Genomic DNA, 16545 nt, shown 5'->3' with positions numbered 1-16545 from the left:
TTTTGTAATAGCAGGACAAAGGGAGGAGGGGATACCAGGAAGGGGTGCAACATGGGAGGGGAAATAATGCAGCAATGGTGGGAGAAAGATCACTCTCCACCTGGAGGAAGAAGCTGATGGCAAAAGCCATCACCAAAAGTTACCTTGGGAACTGCTAGATTATGAAGATCAAAGGGTCTGCTTATCTGCAAAGGATCTCAGCTGCACAAGCATTATCCCAGCCTAGCCGAGACTGACTGGTGCCTATCTTGCCTCCCAAGGACACACAGGGAGTCCAGCTTGGGGTGCAACAACAAATTATGTCAGCTCAGAGGGAGCTTCTTCCTTGACACATTCAAGACCTCCTGCAAGCTCTGTATCCCGTGTTTCTGGAAAAAAAAATGGCAACTCAAAAAGACAAGTTTGGAGATAACATAACAACATGTATAAGAAATAAAAAGCAACTCGGAGGCACTAGTAGGTGGGAGAGATTCAGGAAAGGACCAATGTAGAAAGCAGTTACTGAGCAGAGCTTTGAAGAAAACTAGGCATTTTAAGAGGTAGAAATGAGAGAATGCATTCTAGCCATAGGGGACAGCCTGTGAGATCTCTGTGCACATAGACGTAGTTGGAATGTCAAGTTTAAGGAATAGCAAGGTCAGTTTGGCTGGACAAAATGCCCTGCTTCTCTAATTAAAAACAACAGGGTTCCTCTGGAGGTTTCATTCTATTCCAGATAATATCTTTAATATCCTTTAAATTCTAATTATGAACTTACTATTAACAAATGTACATTTCAATATTCAAAGGATAATAGAAAGGGGGATTGTATATGGAACTTTTTTTATATGCAGTTTGTCTTTTCCCCCTACTACAGAAAGCTTGGTTTTCTCTTTTTTATATAATTCAAATTTAACCTTACAGTTCTAATATTGTCCTGCTTTTCTGTGTCTCTTTCTAAACTTCTTTCTTCATTTTTCTGCTAATTTATTTTCTTTTGTTCTATTTTTTCAGTATCATAATCCTCCCTCAGTATATACTCTCTCTTGTAACTCCTTTTAACCCCTGTGCCTTCCCCCACAAAAAAAAGAAAGAAAGAAAAGCTCTGCTTTATGAAAAAACCAAGCAAGTTACCCAAAATAAACCCACACATTGGCTAGATGGAAAAACATATGGCACACTCTGTTCCTCAAGTTTATAACTCATCTGCTAAGAGGTGAAAAGTCTGGTTTATCATTAGTCTTCTGGAGGCATAATTGCTCACTGCATTGATCCTATTTCAGTCATACTATTCCTCACAGGTTTCTCTGAATTTATCCTCTTCACCATTTCTCATGGCATAATAATATTCCATTGTATTCAAATATTATAATTTGTTCAGTTATTCCCAAGGTGTTAGACACCCACTTTGTTTCCAGTTCTTTGCTCGAAAAAACAATGCTGCTATGAGATTTTCTTGTTATTAGATCTGACTATTAGATATTTCCATGGGACTTGATTTACAATAGTTGGGCATTTCAGACTTTCTGTGGTGAATAATTCCTTAGGAATTTCCTCCTCAAGGGCTAGCTGAACAAGGTGCTCTCACTCATGCAGATTTTCATGACGAACATTGAAAAGCTCAAGTCCCAGCCAAGCCCCAGCTGTCCACTGGATTTTATTCCCCAACAGGACTTTCCCTCAAACCAACAATGCTCTATGTCATCAGCAAGGGAACTAGAAAGCAATCAGCAAATGCTTTTATGTGCATCCATGCATGTTAACACTGCGACACATCTGGAGCTGAAATTCACAGAACTTACTGAGCCAGTGAAAGTCCAGGGAAGGTCGGCTCAAGTCTTTCAAGTGATTCATATGAGGAAAAGGGGCTGCTATATACAATTATCCCTTCCATATCACAGTATTCCCCATCATGGTTTTGATCTATTACGGGGCAGCACAAGAAATTAAGTGGGAAATTGGGGGGAGTTTTGCAGAAGCCAAAGACAACACGTAGAGGCCAGCAGACAACACAGAAAAAATTTTAGAAACTCAGAAGTGCATAAAATATATGTATAGTATTGTATAATATAGCCTATGACCAAATACTTAACCCACATTTTACAATAAAGTACTGTAAACACTGCATAAAAGAAAAAGAAAAAAATTCAGATTTCTTCTATGGTATGGAGGGCCAAAAAATTTTATGCAGATTTCCAGGGTGAGGGGGTGTCATACCCCTAACCTCCACAATGTGAAAATGTTAACTGTAAAGTGACTGAAAAGCTGAGGGAAGTTTTTCAACCGACTATTTCCCCTGCTCAGTCTAGAAAGATGATAGTTTGGGAGGGGCTGGGGTCAACATCTATCCAATCACAAAGGGAACGGACAGAAAAGGGAAACATTGACTGTCACCAGACTTAGATTACAAGGATAAAGGAACTCACTGGAATCTTCAAAATGTAAATTTAGAAATAATTGAAGAAAAAAAAAGAAATAATTGAATGGAAATTGATACCCTCAGATGTGGTACAGCCTGAGCCAAGCATCATTAAAAGAGATTTAGATGAATTCGTGGCTAGAGAGTCAATGTGGCAGTGGATAAGAGCTTACCGCAGAGTCAAGAAGATCAAAATTCAAGGTCCTCCTCTGCCACATATTAACTGTGTGACCCAAGGCAAATCGTGTAACTTCTCCAGGGCCCTAGGAAACTGTCCAAGACTAAAGGTTGCAGAGCAGACACCAATCTGCATTGGCAGAGGGAGTTTTCTCACACCAATAAAATCACAGATCTTGACACACTTTCGAGGGATTCTAGGATATATGTGCTAATTCTTAACTTCTGAAGTTGATAGCAGGGGAAACAGTTGGTTGTACCTGCTCACTATGTCTTGCTCATTTGGTGCCCCTGTGATGTACAGACCATGATGTTGATTCAGGACAGCAAGCTAGCTAGTGAAAAAGATTCTGATGCCCCTTGCATGCACTGTGGGAGTGACAGCAGAAAAGCTGCAATGAGCTTGAAAAAACTCACAATCTAGTTGAAACAACAAGATTCACATCAGAAGGGTACTGTGTTATAATGCACAAAATGTTAGCCTCAGAGTCAAGAAGACCTGGGCTCAAAGTGCATTTCTTCCACTTAGCTATGTCCACCTGAGCAAATCGCTTACCCTCTCTGAGCCTCAGTTTTTGCAACTGTGAAATAGGGCTAATAATACCTATGGTACCAGTACATGGGACTGTTTTGAGGTTCATATGAGATAATGTATGTAAGGAACAGGGCAGCTAGATGGTACAGTGGATAGAGTGCTGGGCCTGGAGTCAAAAAGACATGAGTTTAAATCCAGCTCAGACACTTATTAGCTGTGTGACCCTGGGCAAGCCACTTGACCCTCTTTGCCTCCATTTCTTCATCTGTAAAATGAGCTGGAGAAGGAAAGGACAAACCACTGTAGCATCTTTGGCAAGAAAATCCAAATGGGGCACTAAGAGTCAGACGTGACTGAAACAAATGAACAACAACATGTAAGGAACTTTGCTACCTTTAAAGCACTATGTAAAAGTAATATAGTATCTTAAGGATGTCATTTTAATTTTTATTACAGAAACAACTTGAGAACAGTGTGTAAAAGTTCATCTAATCAAGTACTAAGTGAAGTCACACAGACTCTCAGCACAGGGAGTACTTGCAAAAAGGGAGATGACACTGGGAATCTTAACCATCAAAGATTTCCTGGACTATGAAGGAATGTGGAGAGGCTGAAAGGAACAGGGCAAACTTTCTAGACTGGGTAATAGCAGAAGAAAAGTTTGGGGTCTGGAGAGCAAAGTTAGAAGATTGAAACATGTATCTAGCAAAATATGACACAACGTCCAGAGTGATAGGACCAAAGGAGATCCAGACAAAATACTCTAGGAATATTTGAGGACAGAGAAAATACTTTCAACTAGAAGGAATCAAGAGTTTATTCCAGACATGGAGAATAACCTATGCAAATTTGTGGAGGCAGAAGAAGTGGCACAAGATCAAGGAAAAGTTAATTAACATCAATTTCATAGCATAGAGTAGGGGAAGTAGGGTGGGGTGAAATAAGACACGAAGGTAAATTAGAGCCAGATTCTTGAGGACCTTGAATGCTATTCAAAAGAATTTGTGTTTTCTCTTGTAGGTAATGAGAAGTCATTGAAGGTTTTTTAAGCAGGGGAGCTACATGATATGATCCTGTGCATTGAAGCTGATTTTGCCAGTTCTGTGAAGGATGGATTAGAAAAAGGATCAACAGAGAACAAGGAGACCAGTTAAAAACTGGTGGTGGAACTAGGGTGGTGGCAGGAGGTGAAAGGAGAGGATGGATGCCAGTTAGATTATGGAGGTAGTATCAATAGCACTCGGCAACTAATTGGATGGGAGTAGGGTGGGGCTGGGAAAGCAAAAGTCAAAGGTCACTCTTAGGTCTAGAGTTTGGGCAACTGGGAAGAGGGGCAATTTAGAGAGTAAGATGATGAGTTCAGATTTAGACAGACTGAGTTAGAGGTACTAGTGGGACATTAAAATGGAGATGTCCAGCAGGCATTTGGAAATGTGGGACTAGAGGCTGAGAGAGATCAGAACTAGAAACAGATATGGGAGTTATCTGAATAAAGGTGGTAATTTAAAGTGGTAGGATGTTGACAAGGGAGAGAGTAGAGAGAAAGGAGAGGGACACCCATATTAAAGGGTCAGAGACAGGAGGATAGGGAGCTAATGAAGCAGTCAAGAGTGGTTAGAGAAAAAGGAGAGCCAGAGGACTGTGGCTTACCAAGAAAGAAGAGAATATCAAGGAGAGGATGGTGAATGATGTTAAATACCACAGAAAGATACATAGGTAAGATAAGGACTGAAATCTGGATTTTAGACATTAGAAGATCCCTGGTTACTTTGAAGAGAGCAGTTTCGGTAGACTGTAGAGATGGAAGCATATCCTCTTTCAATGGTTAGAATGTTGGAGCTGACTCTACCTTTGTATCTTGATTTTAGTGCCAGAGACCAGACATATTACATCTGGGGCTGTCAAATATCCTCCTAAACAGACAGGATGGAGTCACAGAATCAAATAATTTGAGAGTTGGAAGGACTATCAGGAGCCACTAAATTCGTCTGGCCTCTACTTGAAGATTTCACCTCCAAGAATGGAATTTATCAATTCTCAAGGCAGCCTATTTCACTTTGGGGCAGCTCTAGGAAATTTTCTTGACATCAAACCTAAATTTGCTTCTCTACAACTTCACTAATTATTCCTAACTGTGCTCTTCGAGGGCAAAGCAGAAGAAATCTATTCCCCGTACCACGTGATAATCTTCAAAGACTTCATGCTACCATGCTCCCCTCCTCTCTCCACGTCTCCCAGCCCAAGACTTCTCTTCTTCAGGCTAAACGTCTCTAGGTCTTTCTGCTGGTGCTCACATGACGTGGACTGGAAGCCCTTCACCATCCCAGCTGCCCTTCTCTGGACACTCTCCACCTTAGCAATATCCTTTTATACCTATGGCTCCCAGAGTTTCAGCTCACACTATAAATGGCTGTATCTGACTATCACCACCACAGAGTGAGAACCAAACATGGCTACAACATATAAGACATCTGGAGGGGGCGAGAGGGGAGTTACACATATATACCACAACTCCACCTCCAGATAGCTATAAAACACGAATGCCATCTGTGACAGACAGGGCTTGTTCACATAGCTGCAGCGTCCAACATGTGCTGAAGGCTTACAGGAGCCAGATTTCTCTACTGCTAAAATAATTCTCCCAAAGGCAGAATCAGTCTCCTATCCATTGGCAAAAGTAATCAAACACCTATTCCTAAATACCCTAGGTACAGCTATTTGTGCAACGCTTCACCTGCTCCTCTGGTTTCCCTTGATCTTCCAGGTTCCTGCTGAGATTCAAGTACAAAAAGCCCACACCATTCAGCCAAAGCACAGAAAGGTAGATGTGCTAAAGGGGACACTTAGGAGGCAGGGAAACCAATGGGGAAGATATTACCACAGTCCAGGCAAATGGTGATGAGAGACTAAATATGGCCCTTCATTGACATGTATTTTTCCTTTAAGAGAGGAGCCAGTCTCACTGGCGCCTGCCCATACTCACAACAACATACATTAAGTTTCTAATTATCATCCCACTCCTACCTCAAAGATGTTCTATGAGCAGACTCTGAATATGTCTGCCAGATGTTTCCCAGATGCAGGCAATTTTTCACCACCACACCCTTCAAAACTGTACACACGCCACCACCAGTTGTCCTCCTATGGGCAAGCCTTGATTTATATGCCAAACAATCTATATGTATCAATATATGGAAAACATCCATTTCACAGGCGAAATGCTCAAACACTCATCTAAAGCCACAAGCATGAGTTATTTTCTTCCTGACATTCATCCCCCAAGACACACAGATGTATGTGTGATCATGGACACACAGAGATTTCCACCTCTTACTCACCCCATATTAAATGTGTCTAAGAGAGCTTGTTTCCCAAGATGATTAGTGGAAAAAAGAAAAGAATCTATATGTTCTAAAATATTTATAGCAGCGCTTTTTGTGATGGCAAAGAACTGGAAATTGTGAGGATGCCTGTCAATTAGAGAATGCCTGAACAAACTGTGGATATGATCGTGATGGAGTATCACTGTGCTATAAGAAATGATGAGTTTGACGATCTTAGAAAAACATGGATGTCCTTGCATGAAATAATGAAGAGCTAAATGAGCAGAACCAAAATAACATTATACAGTGTAACAGCAATCATGCTTTAAGAACAACTTTGAATGATTAAGTCATTTTGACTATTATAAATTAATTACAAAGGACATATGAAGGAAGAAGCTATCTGCATTCAGAGAAAGAACTGATAAATAGAAGTTTGTATAGAATGATTTTGCACATATATATCCATATTTGTGTCTAATGGTAGCCATCTCCATGGGGTAGGGGGGAAGAAGGAAAAAGAAAGTTACATGATAACTTTGTTATATGCTTAAAAGGAATAGCAAGTTGTACATAATAGATTTACATTTTCATCCACAATCATGTTTTTTTCTATTCTACTATGTTATGAAAATGCTTGTTTTATTTCTTAAGTCAGAATAAAATCAGTTCTTTTTTTAAAGAAAAGAAACAGAAACAGAGGCAGCCATGCAACAGATATGCCAAATAGGAAGCCATGAAGCCAGAACAGACTTCCAAAGGTAGTACTGGAAAAGAGCTTCTTCTCTGTCTTCCACCAATTAGAATCAAAACCTGAACACAAAAGGACCAGAGTCAAACGCATCCATTATTCTACTGTATTTTCAAACCTACCCTGCAGGAGGTGTAGCAGGAATTTTACAGAGAACAGCCTCAGAAAGGGAAGTGACTTGTCCAAGGTCATATAATGAGTTAGCAGGAGAGCTGGGACTAGGACTCAGATCTCCAGACTTCCAGGCCAGAGCTCTACCCACTGAAGCTTCCTTCCATCATATCTAAGCCATTCCCTTGTTCTCCTCCTGGTAGCCAATAAGTAATGTCCCTTGGTGCTCTAAATCCTATTCTACACCAGAGTGCTAAAAATGAACAATTTTGAAAACTGGAAGCACTGATTCCACAACAGGCTTCTCCATGACAGAGCACATGTCCGACAGATAAGGACAACATTCACAAAAGTAGATTTTCAACGGCAGTCATGGGGCAGCAAGACAGCTCAGGTCGCCCCCATGAGCAGCTTTGAACCATCCCACCTGTTAGATGAATCAGGAAGAACATCTGAGATCTTTACCATGTAGATGCAAGAATGATCCCTAATTCCAAGAACTCAGCAGGAAAGATCTAATTACCTTTGGTAATTATTTGAGGCTGATTGGTGCAGTGGAAAGGACAATGGAATCAGAAGACTGAAATTCAAATCCTATCTGTGACAACTACTGTGTGACCTTGGGAATGTCATCTAACCTCAGTCTCCTCAACTGTAAAATGAAGAGGGTTGAATTAGATGGTCTCTGAGGTTCGATACATCTCTAGATACATGATCCTTCTCTCTCTATCTGACTACTCAGTGCACATTTGTGTAAGATGTCAGACTCCATAACCAAAGCATCTGTATCTTTAATCCAACAGAGAAAACACACTGCTCCAGCACTCCTCACTTCTCTTATCTATTCTCTGGCCTCATAGCCACTGGCAATAATGATCTTGGCTCCTGTCCACGTTTTAGACACCTATCCCTAATGTCCCGTCCACTTTGGAAGCTCTCTGAACTTCTCTCTTTTCTCACACCACTCATCATTTTGGCCGATCTCCCCTTAAAATCTGCCCTACAGGTAGTTCCCTCGAGCCACTAGGACATGTTATCTTGGATATGTAGAATCTGAGGTAAAAAAACAAAAAAACAAAAAAAAAGAAAAAAAACACACATTTGTGGCTATACTGCGGTCTTTTATTCCAAAGTGAAGCAAAGGGAGAAATCATAGGATCGTCAACTTAGGGCTAGGAGGAATCCCAGAAGTCATTCAGTGCAGCCCTCATTTACAGGGTAGCACAACTGCTTAGTACTTAAGGTAAGATTTAAATTCAGCTCTTCCTGAGTCCAAGACCCATAGGTCTAGCCACTGACCACCAAGGTTGGGGTCACATAATGGAGGACCTTAACCTCCAAACCAAATTTGGAATTTATTTAGGAGGTAATGCAGAGGTACTGAAGCTATTATCTCAATTATTTGGACTCTGATCTTCCTTCCAGCTCTAAGTCAATGATATGACTCTATGATTTCTCCCTTTGCTTCACTTTGGAATAAAAGACAGCAGTCTCTCTCTCTCTCTATATATATATATAGAGAGAGAGAGAGAGAGACACATAGACACACACACACACACACACACACACACACGAATGTTCAGGACTAGGTCTTGGAAACAGCAGGACAAAATTAAATAATTGGATTAAAGATCAAAAAAAGAGAGAGAGAATAGAACCCAAATGAAGCCAATAACTAAACCCAGACCAACAGGCTGTGGAACAATGTAGGCCCTTAAACATCAGCCCAGGTATGGGTAGCCCACCCTCTACTGACCGTCACAGACTTAGCTAGACTATCCAGTCCTCCTGAGTGTTGAAGATAGACGTTCATAAGCTTAAAACTGCTTAGAACAGAACAGTAGTTAGCTCTCCTGTAGCTCAGCTTCAGGCATGTCCTTTCAGATCTCTAAAAACGGAACCAACTCTGGTGCAATAAGATCGGCTTAGCTCCAGGATGTTTGCTCCCCAAGAATGTATTTTCCCAGCTCCCACAAGGAATGAACCATCTCTAGGATTAAAGGCTCAGAGAATTTCATAAAACCAGGCAGCTGGTATGGTGGATAGAGTGCTGGGCCTGAAGTCAAGGAAGGCTCATCTTCCTGAGTTCAAATCCAGCCTCAGACACTTATGAGTTGTGTGATGCTGAGCAAGTCACTTAACTCTGTTTGCCTCAGTTTCCTCATGTATAAAATGAGCTGGAGAAGGGAGTAGTAAATCACTCTAGTATCCTTGCCAAGAAAACCCCAAAAGGTGTCGCAAGGAGTCAGATACAACTGAAATGACTGAACAACATGATCATGGCCTTAGAGAATTTCATAGAACTATTGTTATTTGATTTATAGATAAAACTCCCTTTTCTATATAATACTTCAGATATTTTTAAATAATTGCCATGATCTCTTCCTCTAAATCTTTTATTCTCTAAACTCTTCATATTATTTCATCCATTCCCCACAGGACATAATTTCTAGTCCCCTCATCTGGACACAGTCCTCTTCGCTAATGTCCCTCTTAAAGCAAGGCACCCAGAAATAGACATTTGACTCTAGATGTGGTCAGCCAGTCACAGAGCTCCCTTGGTCTAGAAAATGATTCTAATACTGCAGGCTAACATTGGCTTTTTGCTTCTGCTTCATGCTGCCAGACCATAGGGATCTTTTGGCCACATAAAAAGTCCAGCTCTTTTTTTTTTTTTCACATGAACTGCCATTAAGGCAAATCTCCAACTTAATTCCAAAACGAGCCAAGGGTGATCCAAACTGTCTTTACTTGCTGGCCAACTCTTCCACCCCCAGCTGCCACGTTGTTCCTCAAATATTGTCTCCCTCCTCCCTCCCTTTTACAGACAAGGCTTGTTTTCAAAGGAAACAAGCAACCAAATTGAGTATACATTACTTCTTCTGAGAAGGCAAAATGTCCCAGACTTGCCCTGGTAATCCTGGGCAGTAAGGCTCATGCTCTAAAATCTGGCTTATCAGAAATCAAAAACCACCACTCAGAGCTGGCAACTAAGCACCTCTAAAAGCTGAGAATGTGGGGTATGTGGCTGACATGTCCTTGTTCCTCTTCCCAGAGTTCTATCTTGTGGCCACAGTGGCCTAGGAAGTCACTAATAGCCACCCCATCTTCTTCCTATCAGTGAGCATAGGGGTCCAGGTGCTAGAGATCACAAGAGAAAGCCAGAAATACTACTATCCATGGACAGGTTGGTTGAAATAAGTATTTTAGGATGTTTCTGACCAATCTCCTTAATGTCAATAATTTCTCTAACTCCACCGGTTGGCATTTAAAGCCCTTCATGATCTGGCTCCAGACTACCTTACTTGTTCATTGCTCTTCTTTGTGCATTCAGCATTCCAGACAAACTGGCCCATTTGCTGGTACCTATACAGGAGAGGCCATCTCTTTCCTCTGCGCCCTGGCTGTCCCTTATGACTAGAAGGCTCTCTTTGCCCATGAAAGTTTAGTCCAAGCTCCATCGCTTACATGAGGCCTTTTCTAATCCTCTTGGCTTCTAGTGCCTTTCCCACTAAAATAACTTTGAATTTATTTGATATACATTTTGTATTTATTTCTATGTGAATATATTATTTCTCTAATAGACTATTCCCTCCTTAAAGACTATTAAAAACTATTTCGTTTCTATGTCTATATAATGAACATCTCGTATGGTGCCTGGCATTAAGCACGTAAATGTTTACTGAATGGATAATGTCACCATTTCATTCCCAAACTGACTTCAATTGAGGCCTTTAGCCAAAAAAAAAGATATTAATACCTTACATTTGGACAAATTTTATGCAGAATCCTTTCATTTGAATTACAGCATTTTATCCTTAAGACCTCTGTGAGGTGTTTTAGGGCAAAACAAAGGCAGATTATAGGGTCATAGATTTGGAACTGGAAGGGACCATGTGATACAAAGGTCATTGAGTCTAAACCCAAGGTCACACAGAAAGTTGAGTGAAAGAGCTCAGTTTTTAATCTGGGTTGGCTGTCTCTAAATCTAGTGCTCTTTGCATTGTACCCATTTTACAGATGTCCAGAGTAATGACCTGCCCAAAGATTGGCAGAGTTAAAGCTAGAAGCCAAATGTTCTGACTCCTAGCCTAAGAATCTTACCACTTCCCCATTGGTGAAGTAACCGAGGAGTTACTCTCCTCAGACCTTCAGAAAAATAGGTCTCTATGTAATCTGTCTCCTGGGCAGAGACCATGGATCTTTTAACATACATGGAAAGGAATAAAAACCGATCCAACCAGGCCTAACTTTTACAAACAACATTCCATGCTTTCAGAAAAACCTGAAAAAACTTACATGAAGTGATTCAAAGTGAAGTGAACAGAATCAAAGAACATTGTACAAAGTTAACAGCAATATTGCATGATGATCAACTGTGAATGACTTAGCTAGTTTCAGCATTACAAAAATCCAAACTAATTCCAAAGAACTTAAGATGAAAAATGCTATCCATCTCCAGAGAAAGAATTGATGGAGTCTAAATATAGATTAAAGCATATTTTTTACTTTATTTTTAAAAATTTTTTGTCTATGTTTTCTTTCACAACATGAATAATATGGAAACATGTTTGTATAACTGTACATGTATAATCTATATCTGCCTTCTATAATGAAAGGGGAGAAGAGGGGAAGAAGGGAAGGAGAGAGTCTGAAACTCAAAATTTAAAAAAACTAATGTTAAAAATTATTTACACATGTAATTGAAAAAAATAAACAAACAACATCCCACCTGCCATGGCTGAAGTTTAAAAGGGAGTCTATGTCCCATTCCTACCAATGCCAATAATACCTGAAAAAACTTCTTCCTAAGGAGAAGTGATTTCCCTTCCCAAGGTCCTTAATTTTCCTAAAATGCCTGGATTTAATCTTCCTTTTCAGAGTTTCATTTTGGCCTCACTGCATAACACATGCCTTTTTGTGTCTACATTACTACATTTCCTGACAAACTCCAGCTGCACAGTATTAAATATTAACGTGATCCCTGGGACCAAGGAGCACAGCAGCCCCTCTGCATGTCCTCTGCTGATCAAACTAGGAGTCACTACAGGGTATTTTATATGTAGGCTCTTCTTCCAATCTGAGAGTGCAGGGTCACGTAAACCTGGTCAAGCAGTCACTTCTCAACTCAAGTTCCCTTTGGGGAATGAGACAGAGGTTACCTTCATTTGTACCTTTTCAAATTCTATTCACCCTTCAAGGCCATCTTCCAATCCCACTTTTTCTACAAAGTCTTACCCAATACCCTGACTGATGTCTCCCTCCTCTGAACTCTTGGCTGCTTACTGTCTCTCATCCGTTTGTCACGATCACAATACTACCTGGCAGTCTTATTTAGTGCCTTCATATAAATCTTCTCTTCCCCTTGAGAGTAGGAAAGTCTCCTCTTATCACTCTGACATTCAATAGTTGAGAAAGTCTCAAAGGCAGTAAAGAGATAAAAAATGAAAGACTGAATGAACACCCCATTGATAGACCAAGCCAAATACAACCAAAATTTTTCCCTCTAAGAAAAATATGTTACCACTAACACACTAGAGTGGATTCAGAATGAGAAGATAGAGTGCCCCCAATTCACATCTGGGATGCTCTGCAGCTCTGCCAGCCAGTTTCTTCCCTGTGAAATAAAGTTTTCCATAAGCAATACCCCTAGTCAACCAAGCCTTGAGTATAGTTCCCTATACTGATGAAAGTAGTGGCCTCTCCCTCTTCACTTTAGAGTTAAATTTCCTCTGCTGAGCTGTGAAGGCACAAGAACTCTTTAATCCTGTGCTTTCTTGACTTGGTCTTTCCAGAGTGAAGTCTTGCCACATCACATAAGGGAGTGCAGAGTTGCTCACCAAACCTTCCACGTGTGAATTGGAGAGAGCCCCCTGTGGATCCCATAAAAGAGTGTGTTAGCACAAGTCAAGCGTTGTCTTTCTTTCCATAGCCACAGTAATCAGAAAACTGAAAAAATCTATTTAAGGCCATTAAGAAAGTACAGAATTTTAGAGGTATCCAGAAGGACCCCAATTCTTACCCTGTCCCAGAACATCACCTCAGACCCTCACGGAGGGATGGAGGGTGTCATTTCTGACCAGCTTAAAACTGCCTAATTTTTATAAAACCCCTGACACAGCATGTTAGCTTCAGGCACCTGGAAGATTTTATTCCTTTCTTATACCAGGATTTTGGGGACTTCAAAAAGGCTATGACACCCAGAAAAGGCTGTAGTGTCATTTTCAATGTTTTTTCACTCAGCCCCACATCTGAGAAACAGCATGATAGTGTTGGAGAGAACGGGCCTTGGATTTAGAAGACCTGGGTTCAAATCTCATCTGTATCTGTGTAACCAACAAAACACTTAATTTCTCAGTGCCTTTGGTTGGCTAAGACTGTAAATTAAGGATGAGTTGCTAATCTGCATCAGTGAAGGTGCTTTCCACACCAAGAGTTCACTATACTGAAGAAATCACAGATCTGGACATCCCACCTCTCCTCATTCCAGTCCCAAGAGGAAAAATAAATCCACATCTACGAAAATTTGCCTACAGATAGCTCTGTAGGTGTGTTCTTTCCCTATTGCTCTAGCCTCCAACAAGGAAAGGTGTCCCAATTGAAGTAATAAGGGCTACACTCATCACAAGTTCTGAGGGGGGATAGCGGCAGTTCTGGCTGTTTCTGTAGAAAAGGACTTGTCGTTCAAAGCAACAGCTATTTAATGGGAAAGTTGCCTCTACTCATCAAATGTCCAGAACCCACAAGAAATCTCCCTAGCCCTCAGGGAGTATTTCTACATAGACTCAGATTTGGAACCCCCTTGTTTTATAGATGAGAAATTTAACTTCCAAAGAAGTTAATTGACTTGCCCAGACTCAAGCCTTCTGACTCCAATTCAGTTCTGATCACTGTGCCCCACTGTCCCTTGCTACAGCTAGGAGGATATAGACTCATTGGCCATCTCTATCTGGACAACAGCCCAGTTAGTTACATGTGCAGACAAAGCTGAGATACAAGGCTAATTCAAAAGCGCTTGTGGGAGGAGGCCTCTGAAGGAGGTAGGGGGAAAAGACAAGCCTTCAGGCATCCTCTAAGCTAAGAGGGAAAAGTGTCCAGTCATCTCCCCACCTCTGCCCCCTCAGGCAAGAAGGATAAGAAAAGCCCACAGTTGTCCAGCCATCAGATAAATAAGAAGTGAACATGGAACACCTAGAAAGCGGCGGTCATTGAGTTCTATGAATCCTGTCTCCCTGCCTCTCCTTAGACCAGCCCAGAAAGGCTGATTAACAGGCAGAGGCACACCAATAAATAAAATTATAGGGAAACTGGACTTAAGGAAGGGGTGCTAGGTTTGGCAAAGAGAGCCACCCAGTCAGAACTGGTCCAGTCTGATTCAGTGCTTGGAGATCCCCAACTGGTCCCTGAGCTTGCCTGCCGCCTGGTTTCGTTGGTTCCGTGTGGGGAGACGGGCCAAGAGCCTCAGCTATGAGATCATCTCTGGCTAGAGTACAGCAGGCCCCCGGGGGGCGCCGGCATCACCGGAGGTGGGGGGAGCAGGGGGAGAGAAAGAGCTCTGGGCTGGTACACCTCATCAGCTAGGGGCCTCATTTGTCCCTCTAGAGCCGGGGCCCCGAGCGCAACTCACCTGAGCAGACGACTTCTCCCTGGCGGCGGCAGCAGCAGCAGCCTAGCAGCTTCGGCCCCGCCAGACTCGGGCTCACTCTGGCTTCTTCCTCGTCGCCAGCTCCGCCTCCCGCCCAGATTGAGCAGCGGCCACGTAAAGCCCCCACCTCCCTTCTTTCCCTCCCTCCTGGGCAGGCTGCCAAGCCCCGCCCGTATTCCTTGGAGCAGGGAGCAGCAAGCAGGGGACAGAGCCGGCCCGCCAGACCTAGACAACCAAAACCCCGACGACCTCACACCTAGGAGTGCGGAGGAGCTGCCTTGCAAGATAATCTGATAAAAACCCAGTGCCCTCCAGCCCCTCCGCCCTGCAGAAGGGTCAATACACTGCTCTGGGCAGGTGAGAACAGAGAGGAAAGGTGACTAACCCGGGGGACCCAGGCCAGAGCCCCCTTCCCGGCTCGCCCAATTCTTCTCAAAGGGATCATAGCTTTAGAGCTGGAGGGGCCCCCAGAGTCACCCAGGTAGTAAGTAATAGAGCTGGGATTTGAATACTCTAAATCTAGTTTTCTTTCTTCTATACTATTCTCTCTCCCTTCTGTCTCTCTCTCTCTCTTTTTCTCTCTCATTCTGTTCCTCCTGGAAATGGGGGACCGTCCTCTAAGGCACTTGCTGAACCCAGCCCCAAGACAACAATGTGACAGCTAGATGGAAGCTTAATAAGAGAATCATTGTCTCCCAAAGATCCCTCCAAGACAGCACATTGGTCAGCTTATTCATTAGAGGTGGTAACCAAAGGCCAACAGGAGCATTAACATGTCAATCAGTCATCCCAGAGTATCCTTGCTACTTGCCCGTTGTATGGACACTAATCTTCCCAGAGCCTAAGGATTCACACTGTGATTTTCCCAAAAGTAATGACCAAATTGCCATGTTTCCTGAATGTGTTACTGCCTTATTTTTTCATGAATGAGGCAAAAAGCACATCTGACAATCTCATCAGTGACTGAGGCCAAAAGCAAGAAGTGCCCAACATTCAACCTCAAATACCAAATGTGTTCCAGATTCCCTGAAGCAAACACTGGTGTTCACATATTTGTGGATCATGCTCACACCTTCACAGAACAGAAAGACATGCTTGAACTCAGAAAGATAATATTCGTTCACACATGGATACACCCACATATTCTCATATGCCTAGATACTACTGGTGCAGAAACAAACATAATTATACAGAGACAAATGTGCATAATCATAGTCATACAAATATAAAAGAGATATGGGTCATGGGATCACAGATTTAGAACTGGAAGAGACATTAGAGACTTAGCCCAGCCTCCTCACTTTACAGAGGAAGAAATAGAAGGTGACCTGCCCAGAGTCACACAGCTATTATCAGAAGTAGGATCTGAACCAGGTCTTTTTAATTTCAGATCCTGCACTCTATTCACTAGTGTTTGTGCTCTTAATTTCATTAGATCATATATTTAGAGCTAGAAGGGATCCTAGAGGTCATCCCCAAACCCCCTCATTTTACATATAAGGAAACTGAGGCTCAAAGAGGTGACTACTTCAAAGTCACACTGGTAGTAAGTGGCAGGACTTAGGATTCAAACTCAGATCCTCTGACACTTTCCACTGGACCACA

The 16545-nt window shown here is 42.0% G+C and overlaps 1 protein-coding gene across 5 annotated transcripts in view; it reads right to left on the bottom strand.

The window, feature by feature from the left end:
- P4HA2 (prolyl 4-hydroxylase subunit alpha 2) overlaps positions 1-15010 on the bottom strand; it is a 53140-nt gene extending 38130 nt beyond the window's left edge. For 4 of the 5 annotated variants that reach the window (XM_027849171.1, XM_027849168.1, XM_027849166.1 and 1 more), the window contains exon 1: positions 14923-15010. The gene's annotated coding sequence lies outside the window, so the exon portion shown is untranslated. Of the gene's footprint in view, positions 1-143; positions 369-14922 lie in introns of all 5 variants that reach the window. The other variant, XM_027849167.1, reaches the window with a different exon arrangement.
- Between the last annotated feature and the right edge of the window lie 1535 nt (positions 15011-16545).

The sequence above is a fragment of the Vombatus ursinus genome, unplaced genomic scaffold (assembly GCF_900497805.2).
Source record: "Vombatus ursinus unplaced genomic scaffold, bare-nosed wombat genome assembly UNPS02007284.1, whole genome shotgun sequence".
Lineage (NCBI taxonomy): Eukaryota > Metazoa > Chordata > Mammalia > Diprotodontia > Vombatidae > Vombatus > Vombatus ursinus.
The sequence above is the reverse complement of the archived record's forward strand: the minus strand, read 5'-3'. Positions and strand labels throughout refer to the sequence as shown.